Source organism: Mercenaria mercenaria, chromosome 2, assembly GCF_021730395.1.
Source record: "Mercenaria mercenaria strain notata chromosome 2, MADL_Memer_1, whole genome shotgun sequence".
NCBI lineage: Eukaryota > Metazoa > Mollusca > Bivalvia > Venerida > Veneridae > Mercenaria > Mercenaria mercenaria.
This window is the reverse complement of record NC_069362.1, coordinates 44,234,815-44,248,155: the sequence shown is the minus strand read 5'-3', so window position 1 is coordinate 44,248,155 and position 13,341 is coordinate 44,234,815. Positions and strand designations below refer to the sequence as shown.

General features: G+C 35.4%; 2 protein-coding genes across 2 annotated transcripts in view; one reads left to right on the top strand and one right to left on the bottom strand.

Annotated features, from left to right (window-relative positions):
- Positions 1 to 13,341, bottom strand: part of LOC123563842 (AP-5 complex subunit zeta-1-like) — a 74,778-nt gene that overhangs the window by 13,839 nt on the left and 47,598 nt on the right. The gene's annotated exons all lie outside the window — the stretch shown is intronic.
- LOC123563843 (uncharacterized) overlaps positions 3,998 to 13,341 on the top strand; it is a 31,640-nt gene continuing 22,296 nt past the window's right edge. Inside the window, exon 1 of the mRNA XM_045356913.2 lies at positions 3,998 to 4,204. The gene's annotated coding sequence lies outside the window, so the exon portion shown is untranslated. The remainder of the gene's footprint in view (positions 4,205 to 13,341) is intronic.

Genomic DNA, 13,341 nt, shown 5'->3' with positions numbered 1-13,341 from the left:
TCCAACTTGTCCAAGATTTTATTGAGGGTAACATTCTGACCAAGTTTCATTAAGATTGGGCCAAAATTGTGACCTCTAGAGTGTTAACAAGCTTTTCCTTTGATTTGACCTGTTGACCTAGTTTTTGAGGCCAGATGACCCAATATCGAACTCATCCAAGATTTTATTGAGGGTAACATTCTGACCAAGTTTCATTAAGCTTGGGCTAAAATTGTGACCTCTAGAGTATTAACAGTCAAATTGTTCACGACGGACGACTGATGACGATGGAAGACGCCTGACGCCGGACACCGATCACAAAAGCTCACCTTGAGCACTTTGTGCTCAGATGAGCTAAAAACAGTAACATGCATCAAGATCTAAAGTTGTTTATTTTTACAATTAAAAAATTAACAAATGATTACCCATAGTCTTACATGTGTTTCTCATATTTACTATAAACATTACATTCCGTAAAAATCAACTAGCAAGTTGAATGGTTCTCAACATTACGTACATTTACATGGAAAAGAATAATAAAGACCAAGAAGAGGGACAACACGTCAAACACCGACAAAGTTTTTAACGATTTAATATATGATTTACTAGTTTTGACTAATCAATAGTCTTCATCAGGATAATAAATAAACAAATTATATAGCTAAAGTACATAAATATGCCGTCACGTGTATGACGATTGTTTCTAAATATAGTAACATTCGTTACTAAAAATAGTGAGAAATTGGAATGTTGCCAGAATGTCATGTTAATGTAACTTTGGAATAAAACTTTCACGAAGTCTAGTTATTGTTTTTGAATATTCCATAAAATATACTTTACAGTGATTATTTGTTCATTTTCTGCTGAGTACATGCCTGTTTCGTCTTCACATAATGTCTCTGTGCTGCTGGAATTGCTTGCTGGAATCATGTTTATGTATAATGGTGGAAATCTTAAGTCAATGTCCAGTGAGTCGGGGGTTGGTGATGATGGTAATGGTGATATCAGACTTAAGAGTCCTGAAAACAATTTTTCTATGGGTGTGTTCGTTGGGGTTGTTTTGAGCCATTTTTTCTTCCCAGGCACCATCTTGAACACAGGGTTCTTAGGTGGAATCTTATGCGTTGTAGGTGTCTTTTCGGGTGTTTTGTTGCTGGAGAGTTTAATCAATTTGGTCTCATCTTGAACATGGAATGTTCTTTTAGCATGTTTTCTTAAGTACTCTTTCCTTTTGAAAGTTTTGTTGCACCAAGTGCATTCAAATCGTATGTTTTCTTCTATTAACGGTTCATCTTTGTGATTCTTGGAGTGTCTATAAAATTTGCTGGATGAGTCGAACAATAGACCACAAATGTCACAAAGCTTGCAATATGGTGAGCCTTTTCTTTGCTTTTTGCTGTTAGGAGTTTCTGTAATGTCGGTTGATTGTAAAACTGTCTCTGTAGCTTTCCTAGCTATGTACATTATTGAATCAGATTCAGTCCATTCGGAGTTTTTGTTTTCAACATAGAAATCCATGTTTCCTCCGTTCTCAAACGTATATTTGCGTTTTTCAGTGTTGTTTGGATAACTGTTACCCTGACGTCATGGTTATTACGCGAAAAATGGCGGGAGATGGGCTTGACGTCATTTTTGGTGCGCATGTCTGCCAAGTGTCCATAAAGTCGTTCTCTAAGGGTGTTACCGGTTTGGCCTACGTATTGAATTTTGCACATTTTGCATATGATAAGATATATTATAGTAGTGCTCTAAGAAAGATAGTAAATTAAGACTTGCAGTTATGATGACCATGGGTTTTGTAGGTTCTGCCTGTGACGGTACTTTTGAAATCAGTGTTACATGTCATGAATTTGCACGTAACAGTCCTGTCCACACGGGTAACTCCCACTAGCTAATGTTAAAGTTTGATGTGACAAACGAGGCTCTTAGGTTTAAACAATGTCTTGGTACTGCTATAAGGGCGGTATTTCTTATAAACTTAGTTGTCTCATTTTCATGTCGTAAGTACTCAAATCTTTTTAGGATTCTAGCGATAGGTGGTATAAATGGATTGTGGGTATATATGAACGGGACCGTTTTCTTTGTTTGTAGTGTTTCCGTGTTTGCTTCTAGGAGGGAATTTCTGTTAAGTTGTGCTGCTTTCTTTATGGATTTTTTATCAGTTTTATTGGGTATCCTCTTTCGCTTAAATTTTTCTGTAGAAGTGACGTACATTCGTTGAAATACTGGTCCATGCTGCAAATTCTTCTGAGTCGTACCGCCTGGCTATATGGTATTATAATACTTCTTTTTTGATGATGAGGGTGGAACGAGCTGTAGTGCAAATACATGTGTGCATTTATATGGAAAGAATAAGCAGAATCAAGGAAAGATTGATGCAAAATATGGATTCAAAATAATTTTAAGTTGTTGATTCTTTAACATGTTTAATATATTAAAACTACAAGTTAGCTCTTAACGGTATATTATTCTAAAAGATACGTGTTTCAATACCTTGAAAATATCCGTTTTATGAAATTAATTTGGTACGTTGTTGAAGTTATTTTCTTGCCTGCCAGACAAGATTTTCCCATGTTTTTGCCAGTTATGGAATAATATGTCTTACACCCTAGGGTGTAAGATTACTCATGACTGCTGTAGTTTATGAATGAATGCGTAAATTCATACACTACCATAATAATAAAGTGCTTAAAAGGAAAATATTTGTTTAATAAAAATTTATCTTATTTTTTCTGTTGATTGAAGAATACGGTATGCAAGAGAACGAATCTATTATTAGCTGAAGATGCAGATGAAAATATCTGGCTCTCGGGTAACTGTTCCGCAGTAACTCGGCCAAGACTCGTTATCTCCTAAACAGTTAACCTCAAGCCAGATATTCCATCGGCACCTTCGACCAGTGAAAGATTCTTAGTATACACTACTGTCTACCTATATGGGACATCACAAATACATGTATTCAGATCAAGCGACACAATAAAGTGTAGTGCACTAGATCTAAAAACGTATTTAAATTATGTTTTCCTTGTTGAGATTAATTTTACTCCTCGGAAATAAATATGACTCCCGACACTAGTCCTTTAAATGAATCGGTGTTTGATAAAAACAACTGTTTAGTATTATTCGATAAATGCATTGTCAAGAATTTGAAATAATTTTACTATTTAGATAATTTTTCTTAAAGAGCAAGTGGAAATTTCTTTAAGATAAATAAGATTTTAAAGGCCTGAAGAAAAGATATAGCTTGTTAAAAAGTTCAGAGAACGCTTATATGAGGTCAAATCTTCGCACAATACTCGTCATCCACAAACAGTAAACTTTACAAAATTTGTTACATATTAAAACATATTCATTGATCAACATGACCATGTAAAAAATTAAAAGTTTATCCTTTGTGGATATCGTTTGTTTCTTAATTGTATACCAAATATCACTGTTTTTCTTGCGTTATATAGCTTTTCCTGCACAAATGACGTCATCAGTGACGTCACAACTGATAATGTTTGTAACATTCTTTTCACCACGACTGTAGATGACCAGCCATACTTGTTTATCAAAATACTGAATTTTATTTTTTCCCATTATTTTAGGCCAATTTGTATAGGAAAGTGTACCAAGCCCTTTCAAAGAGCCTTTAATCCTAAGCCAGGTACAATAATACAGTCACTATTTCCTAACATTAAGTAAACTTCACAAAGATGTTTTTGTACTTTGGAGCCAAATTCCTTAGGAACAGTAAAAATCTCTGCTTACGTCATTACAAAGTCCTTTTTTTGTTGGGGGAGTGTGTGTGTGTGTGTGGGGTGGTGGTGGTGGTTGGGGGGGGGGGGGGGGGGGGGGGGGGGGTGATATGACCATTACCTAAACCATACAATTTTCTATTTTGCCTAAGTACTAATAAACTCTGATAATGTGGCAGTTGAGTCCAATAAGTCCAGGGGTGTTCCAAGATAATCCATCATAGATCTATTACAGTAAAGCAAATATCGGATTTACCTGTACTGGAAAATAAACAGTGGCGATTGTATTGAGGTCAACTGCCACATTATCAAAGTTTATTAGTATATTCATATGTCAATAACAAACCGGTACAAACACAAGGCAGTCAAGCATATAATTATATTTCATGAAAGGAAGTATAATATACCCCTAAACTTGTTAAATCTAACTGTTCAGTCGCTTTAAAATTTTGGCAGTGTGTGGAAATTTATACACAGTAACACAGGTGAGTTTATATACCTGTTATTATAATTTACTATTTCAAGTTAAAAATATTCACCTAGGAGATGTATCCTTGGTAGTTGGGAAGGACAAATTTGCATTTAAGAATATCTTTTAAGATATTGGACCCTCTAATTTTACAAGTGAATTTGCAAAGGAATTTCATACATTAAGGTATTTGTTGGATGTACATAGCTAAAAATATGTCTTAATAGACATTTGCGAATTATGCTGAGATCTTAATCCGATATCATTTCTGTATTATTAGGGATAATCTCAAAACATTTTATTAACATATTGCATGGTATTCACAATGTATAAAGCTGTTTAATTCACAGACACTAGGGGTGTGGAGCACCTGCCCCCTCTACCCCACAACTACTACGCACATGTGCAACACTTTTTCATCATCACTGTATATTCCAACTCAGGCACTTCTCATAAAAGTTGTCATAAGAGGTAAAACTAGCTAAGATTACAAACAAGAGGACCATGATGGTCCTGAATCGCTCACCTCTTCCCACATGACCCAGTTTTGGGTATGATGTCGTTTTTTCTATTATTTGACATAGTGACCTAGTTTTTGAGCTCATGTGACCCAGTTTTGAACTTGACCTAGATATTCTCAAGATAAAAATTCTGACCAATTTTCATGAAGATCCATTGAAAAATATGGTCTCTACAGAGGTCGAAAGATTTTAATAATTTTAGACCTACTGACCTAGTTTTTGACCGCAGTTGACCCAGTTTCAAACTTGACCTAGATATCATCAAGATGAACATTCAGACCAACTTTCATACAGATCTCATGAAAAGTATGGCCTCTAGAGAGGTCACAAGGTTTTTTTATTATTTGACCTACTGACCTAGTTTTTTATGGCGGGTGACCCAGTTTCAAACTTGACCTAGATATCATCAAGGTGAACATTCTGACCAATTATTATGGAGATCCATTCACAAGTATGGTCTCTAGAGAGGTCACAAGGTTTTTCTATTTTTAGACCTAATGACCTAGTTTTTGACCACACATGACCCTGTTTCGAACTTGACCTAGATATCATCAAGATGAACATTCAGACCAATTTTCATACAGATCCCATGAAAAGTATGGCCTTTAGAGAGGTCACAAGGTTTTTCTATTATCTGACCTACTGACCTAGTTTTTGAAGGCACGTGACCCAGTTTCAAACCTGACCTAGATATCATCAAGATGAACATTCAGACCAATTTTCATACAGATCCCATGAAAAATATGGCCTCTAGAGAGGTCACAAGGTTTTTCTATTATTTGACCTGCTGACCTAGTTTTTGACCACACGTGACCCACTTTCGAACTTGACCTAGATATCATCAAGGTGAACATTCTGACCAATTTTCATGAAGATCTCATGAAATATATGGCCTCTAGAGAGGTCACAAGGTTTTTCTATTTTTAGACCTACTGACCTAGTTTTTGACCGCACATGACCCAGTTTCAAAATTGACCTAGATATTTTCAAGATGAACATTCAGACCAACTTTCATACAGATCCCATGAAAAATATGGCCTCTAGAGAGGTCACAAGGTTTTTCTATTATTTGAACTACTGACCTAGTTTTTGAAGGCACGTGACCCAGTTTCGAACTTGACCTAGATATTATCAAGGTGAACGTTCTGACCAATTTTCACAAAGATCTTGTGAAATATATAGCCTCTAGAGAGGTCACAAGGTTTTTCTATTTTTAGACCTACTGACCTAGTTTTTGAAGGCACGTGACCCAGTTTCGAACTTGACCTAGATATCATCAAGGTGAACATTCTGACCAAGTTTCATGAAGATCTTGTGAAATATATGGCCTCTAGAGAGGTCACAAGGTTTTTCTATTTTTAGACCTACTGACCTAGTTTTTGAAGGCACGTGACCCAGTTTTGAACTTGACCTAGATATCATCAAGATGAACTTTCTGACCAACTTTCATAAAGATCCCATGAAAAATGTGACCTCTAGAGTGGTCACAAGCAAAAGTTTACGGACGCACGCACGGACGGACGGACAGACGACGGACGACGGACACCGCGCGATCACAAAAGCTCACCTTGTCACTTTGTGACAGGTGAGCTAAAAATGCACGTTACCAGATAATTCTGGTTCATTCACCTTGAAAATCATCTCATGTTTTATTATTTTTGCAACTTTCCCATATAATTTTAATGTTCTTCAACACAGTACATATTTTACTTCACCATATTCACCATAGTACTGGATCTGTAGTACTTCAACTAGCCTGGCTCCCCGGCTGCATGGTTATTTTTCTTATATAAATACTGCAAGCAAAATAAGAAAATCTTTAGCCTCTAAAATAGCACATTTTATCTGATGGCTGAACCATACATGTTCGAAGCCAGGGGCAATAAAAAAAGTCAATGTAGAAACAACCTGCTGGAGATACTTCCCTCTTAATGAATAAACATATATATGTAAATAAGAACAAACAATAGGGACGGGAGCCAGTCTATACTTCAACAGAATATGCGAAGAATTCTGCAATTAAAAAAAATATATATTAAAATCTCTTCATGGATGACAGAGTTATGGACCAGACATGAAATTGTGGACAGACGGAATGACGGATGGATGGAAAAGCGCATTCCTATAGTCCCCAAAACTGGTTTTCAACCAGTAGGGGACTATTATAAAACCCTGTCATCCTGCCAGACTTCATGGACAAATGAAACCATATAATTGGTCAATTCTGACAGTCCTGGTATTTATATAAGTGGCCAAGATGTATCATCTGAAACAATTTCAACTTAGTTGACATACAACAAGTCTGTGAAAACTTGTCGCAAAACTAATTTAATGTTTTGAGAAAGTCCCTAGAATATACCTGAAGTCAGTTTCAGAATCAGATTAATTCGCAAATGTCTAAGGACTTCGGACACTATCATATGCTTCTAGCCTACATTTTGAAGGCACAATTCTCATTAAGTATCTAAACAATACCCAAATTGTTTCGAGTCAATGATAAACCAATGTGGTAGTTAACTTATTACAGCAGAAACTGGTTTTTATCTGTTCCTATCAAGATGTTTTTCTTATTTTATCTAGGCCAGGGTATATTTTCTTGAAAAAATTAAATGTTTAATTTCTGTAAAAATATAATGTCATCACTTTACGGAAGTTTGAAATATATGAATTTGAGTCGAATAAAGTGACAAAATATGTTTATTTAAGGAAAAAAATAACATTTTAAGATTAAAATCATATAAATAAACAAGAGGGCCATGGTGGCCCTATATCTCTCACCTGTTATCATTGCACTTGAGGACAAGAAGGTCCTCAGAAAAAATATCTACGTCCAAAGGACAGGAACAACAAAGGGAAGAAATTTAACCAAAAAGAAAAAAAAAATTCTTACAAGGTACAGATATGTCAAAATACACCTAAAAATTGGAGGTACCATCCATGTTGTACCGCAGAAAAGTGGTCTCGGTTTTTCCCTACGGCCAATAATAAAAAAGTTACTAAAAATAAGCTATTTCTAGTAACGTAAAAGGGAAGTAATTAAAAAAAAAAAATTATTGTAAGTGAACAAAAGAAGGATCTGCCAAATAAATCTGTTGACATAAATGAAATTTCAGATCAGTATCTTCATTAGTTATTGAGATATACCCATTTTAATTTGAAATAAAGGGAGGTAATTTGACATAAAATCAGTCCATAGTTAACTACCCTGATTGGCTTAGTCCAACTAATGACAATAATGAAATTTCAAATAGTCCTATAAGTTACGGAGATATACCCATTTCAATTTGAAATAAAGGGAGGTAATTTGACATAAAATCAGTCCATAGTTATCTACTCTCATTGGCTCAGTCCAACTAATGACAATAATGAAATTTCAAATAAGTCCTATAAGTACTTACTGATATAAATCCATTTTGATTACAATCAGGGGAGGTTATCAGATATAAAATAACTCTGGAACCTATAAATGGATCTGATTTGTCATGGAATCCAAGATTTATTGTTGTTGAATATATTTTGGAAGTTTGTATCAAATAAAACCATACATGAAGTCTCTATATGGCTGCAAAAGCCAAAATAGCCAATTTTGGACCTTTAAGGGGCCATAACTCTGGAACCCATGAAGGAATCTGGCCAGTTCAAGAAAGGAACCAAGATCTTGTGTTGATACAAGTTTTGTGCAAGTTTGGTTAAAATCAAATCATAAATGAAGCTGCTATTATGCAGTCAAGGTCAAAATAGCTAATTTTGGCCCTTTCAGGGGCCATAACTCTGGAATCCATTATGGGATCTGGCCGGTTCAAGAAAGGAACAGAGATCTTATGGTGACACAAGTTTTGTGCAAGTTTGATTAAATTCAAATCATAAATGAAGCTGCTATTGTGCAGACAAGGTCAAAATAGCTAATTTAGGCCCTTTCAGGGGCCATCACTCTGGAACCCATAATGAAATCTGGCCAGTTCAAGAAAGGAACCAAGATCATATGGTGATACAAGTGGTGTGCAAGTTTGGTTAAAATAAAATCATAAATAAAGCTGCTATTGTGCAGACAAGGTCAAAATAGCTAATTCTGGCCCTTTCAGGGGCCATAACTCTGGAACCCATAATGGAATCTGGCCAGTTCAAGAAAGGAACCAAGATCTTATGGTGATACAAGTTGTGTGCCAGTTTAGTAAAAATCAAATTATAAATAAAGCTGCTATTGTGCAGACAAGGTCAAAATAGCTAACTTTGGCCCTTTCAGGGGCCATAACTCTGGAACGTGTGATGGGATCTGGCCAGTTCAAGAAAGGAACCGAGATCTTATGGTGATACAAGTTGTGTGCAAGTTTGGTTAAAATAAAATCATAAATGAAACCACTATCGTGCAGACAAGAAATTGTTGATGCACGGACGCATGCACGCATGAGACGGACGGACGGACTGACGACGAACGAAGGGTGATCACAAAAGCTCACCTTGTCACTATGTGACAGGTGAGCTAAAAGTAATAAAAACAAAATGGAAAACAAATTACATCCTCATCGCTAGTGGCGTGCGCGTCGCGAGGGGGGCATGCAGAAGATTTCCTGGTGTGTTGCAAGTATGTTAAATAACATATTTGCCAATCTACTGCAAAAAACAACCAGGATAAACCAATGAAAATTTAACCCGACGAATAATAATGAATTCACAGTATTTGCTTCTCTCACTACTATAAATGTATAACATGCCTATGTGTACCCTTTCGAACATTTGTATAGTATCTGAGTTACAAACAGATGTAAAAATATGTGCCTATCAATTTATTAAAAATGGATATAAAAAGTATTGGTTACTTTAAATTTGGGAGCACCCTGTAGTTATAGTTTTTGTTTAAAAGTACAGTTCCACCCCTTGCATCAACATAATAGTCACAGAAAATGTATATAATTAATATCTACATATGCTGGCCAAATATGGTTTTGATGCACGGGTGGGAACAATGTTGTATAAAGCAAAACACTTTTTATATCTATGTAACAGGGTACGTAATTCTATTTAAAACAAAAATCACCGTTTTATGAAACAAATATTGAAAATTTGACTTTAAGAAATAATCTCAAATATGTATTTTGATGGCATATATAAATAAATACTTATTTCTTAGTGGTTTATTTTTCACTCTCTGAGTAGGCAAATTCATATAGAAAGTGTCCGAAGTCCTTTGAATACTCAGAACTTAGAACACAGTACTGGCATAAACATTGAAAACTGTATAGTATGTACAACAATTAACTTTAATAAAACTATGGTGGCATATTTCTGCATACGATGACCAGATAAGTTTCGCGAAAATGTATCGAGATTTCACGAAAAACAGAAATTTTTTCACGAAAACATAAAAGCTTTTCACGAAAAGAACTGCAAATATTAAATGAAAAAAGATTGCGTTAGTGCCCACTACTGCATAGGGAAACCAGATAAGTTTCGCGAAAATGGACTAAACTTTCATGAAAAAAGGTAAAGTTTTCGTGAAAATAAAATGTTTTCGCGAAAATAATATTTTATTTTCACGAAAACCTCACCGTTTTTCATGAAAATTTGGTCCATTTTCGCGAAACTTATCTGGTTTTTTTATGCAGAAGTGGGCACTAACACAAATTTATCCACTTAATATTTGTAGTTCCTTTCGAGAAAAGCTTTTATGTTTTCGCGGAAAGCTTATATGCTTTCGCGAAATTTTTTATGTTTTTCTTGAAAACTCGATACATTTTCGCGAAACTTATCTGGTTATCGTATGCAGAAATAGGCCACCATATAAAACCTATAAGAAGATATTTTGGAAGCATAGAATGCAGACTTGGTTTGATTGAGTCTGTTCATGAGAGGTAATGGAAAGTGCAACACCTCTCACGCCCACTAGCACCGGCTTATGCGGAACTCTATTACAAAGATATTGAATGGACTCCATGAGGCCTTAAAAAATTCTTTGTTTCCGGTAACATGCTCAAAACAAGAGGGTCATGAAGGCCTTGTATCACTCACCTAATTGCAAGCTTTCCTTTTTATTTGAACTGGTGACCTAGATTTTGTCCACATATGACCCAGATTGGACCTTGACCTAAAGATCAAGATTAACATTCTGGCCAAGTTTCATTCAGATATGGTCATAAATGTGGCCTCTAGAGTGTTAATTAACTAGCTTTTCCTTTGATTTTACCTATTGACCTTGTTTTTGACCCCACATGACCCAGATTTGAACTTGATCTAAAGATCATCAATAATAACATTCTGACTAAGTTTCATTAAGATATGGCCATAAATGTGGCCTCTAGAGTGTTAACTAGCTTTTCAATTGATTTGACCTGGTGACCTTGTTTTTGACCCCGCATGACCCAGATTCAAACTTGGCCTAAAGACCATCAAGATTAACATTCTGACTAAGTTTCATTGAGATATCTTCATAAATGTGGCCCCTAGGGTTAACAAGCTTTTCCTTTGATTTGACCTTGTGGCCTAGTTTTTGAGCCCACATGACCCAGATTTGAACTTGACCCAAAAATAATCAAGATTAACATTCTGACCAAGTTTCATTAAGATACGGACATCAATGTGGCCTCTAGAGTGTTAACTAGCTTTTCCTTTGACCTGGTTTAAATATCTAGTTTTTGATCCCACATGACTCAGATTCGAACTTGACTCAAAGATCATCAAGGTTAACATTCTGACCAAGTTTCATAGAGATATTATCATAAATGTGGCCCCTTTAGTGTTAACTAGCTTTTCCTCTGATTTGACCTGGAGATATAGAATTTGACCCCACCTGACCCAGATTTGAACTTGTCCTAAAGATCATCAAGATTAACATTCTGACCAAGTTTCATAAAAATACAGTTAAAAATGTGGCCTCTAGAATGTTAACTAACTTTTCCTTTGATTTGACCTGGTGACCTAGTTTTTGATCGCAAATGACCCAAATTCGAACCTGTCCTAAAGATCATCAAGATTAACATTCTGATCAAGTTTCATGAAAATACAGTCATAATTGTGACCTCTAGAATGTTAACAAGCTTTTCCTTTGATTTTTTGACCTGGTGACCTAGTTTTTGACCCCACATGACCCAGATTGGAATTTGGCCTAAATATCATCAAGATTAAGGTAGTTCTGCACGTTTGAATCGAAACTTTTTCTACAATGTAGAATTTGATTAAACTCTGATTTTTCAAAACTTCAGACTATACTAAGACAATTCAGCAAATAAAAAGGAAACGGTCGTGTGCTTGATTTTTTGCTAGACTGATTTGAAAAATTTGGACCTCACGTATTTTTTTATAATAGGAGTCTATGGGAAAATCATAACTTTCATAACATTTTCGGGAATAGAAATTGTTCTGCAATGTAGATTTTAATGAAACTTCTCACAGTTGTAAATAAACATATGGCATATAAGGTGGTGAAATAAAATGTATAGGTCCGTGTGCTTATTGTTGAGATATTTGACCACGATTAAAGTAAACCGCACATTTTTCGCTTATTTTAAGACATTGTTTTGAATAATTTCATTTGTCAGATGTTTTAATACCATGTTTTAACTTTAGAAATGTAGTAACAATGTCATAGTAATAAATTTACTCACTGGTTGGCATTAATTCATAAAATGATTTTTATTTCCGTACGCCGGAACCAGGCTTTACTCTACGTTTTCCGGATAAATGACGTTACGCCATCACTTCCGGTTTATCAAACATGCAGAACTACCTTAACATTCTGACCAAGTTTCATAAAAATACAGTTATAAATGTGGCCTCTAGAATGTTAACTAACTTTTCCTTTGATTTGACCTGGTGACCTAGTTTTTGATCGCAAATGACCCAAATTCAAATCTGTCCTAAAGATCATCAAGATTAACATTCTGATCAAGTTTCATGAAAATATAGTCATAAATGTGACCTCTAGAATGTTAACAAGCTTTTCCTTTGATTTTTTGACCTGGTGACCTAGTTTTTGACCCCACATGACCCAGATTGGAATTTGGCCTAAATATCATCAAGATTAACATTCTGACCAAGTTTCATAGAGATATTGTCATAAATGTGGTCTCTAGAGTGTTAACAAGTCAGGGGTGTGGAAATCCCAATATTTTTCATAAGTGAGACATAAAAATCCACTTGCCTGCAGTCAAAATTCACTTGTCCGGTTTTTCAACATGCACTTAATAATTCATTATTTCGGGCAACTGTTTTTATGATCTACTGGTAGAAACAAAAGCAAACATAATACTGTGTATTACTGTAACTGTGACAAAAAAAGCTATCAACACTTGCCTGTATACAAGGCTGAAGTCGCACCCACGAGGCTGGATTCAGTAATACAAAAATGCCATGCTGAAACATTGCCCCTGCGAAGCAAACTGAAGCTCTTAAATAATCTGACCAATGCTTTGAATCGTACTCGCAATCTCTCTGTGCTTTTGATTTTTGTTATAACCCGACTATCGGCGACCAACGTTCTATTAAAGAATTTGTCTAAATGTCTGCGCAAATTGTTTACGTTTCCAGTTTCTATTCGTAGAGTTAGGGCAACATTTTTTTATTTTCTGGTTTACGGGAGATTTTTCAAAAAATTAGGGTCGGGGGGGGGGACAAATAAAAATAAAAATAAAAGTCCCAA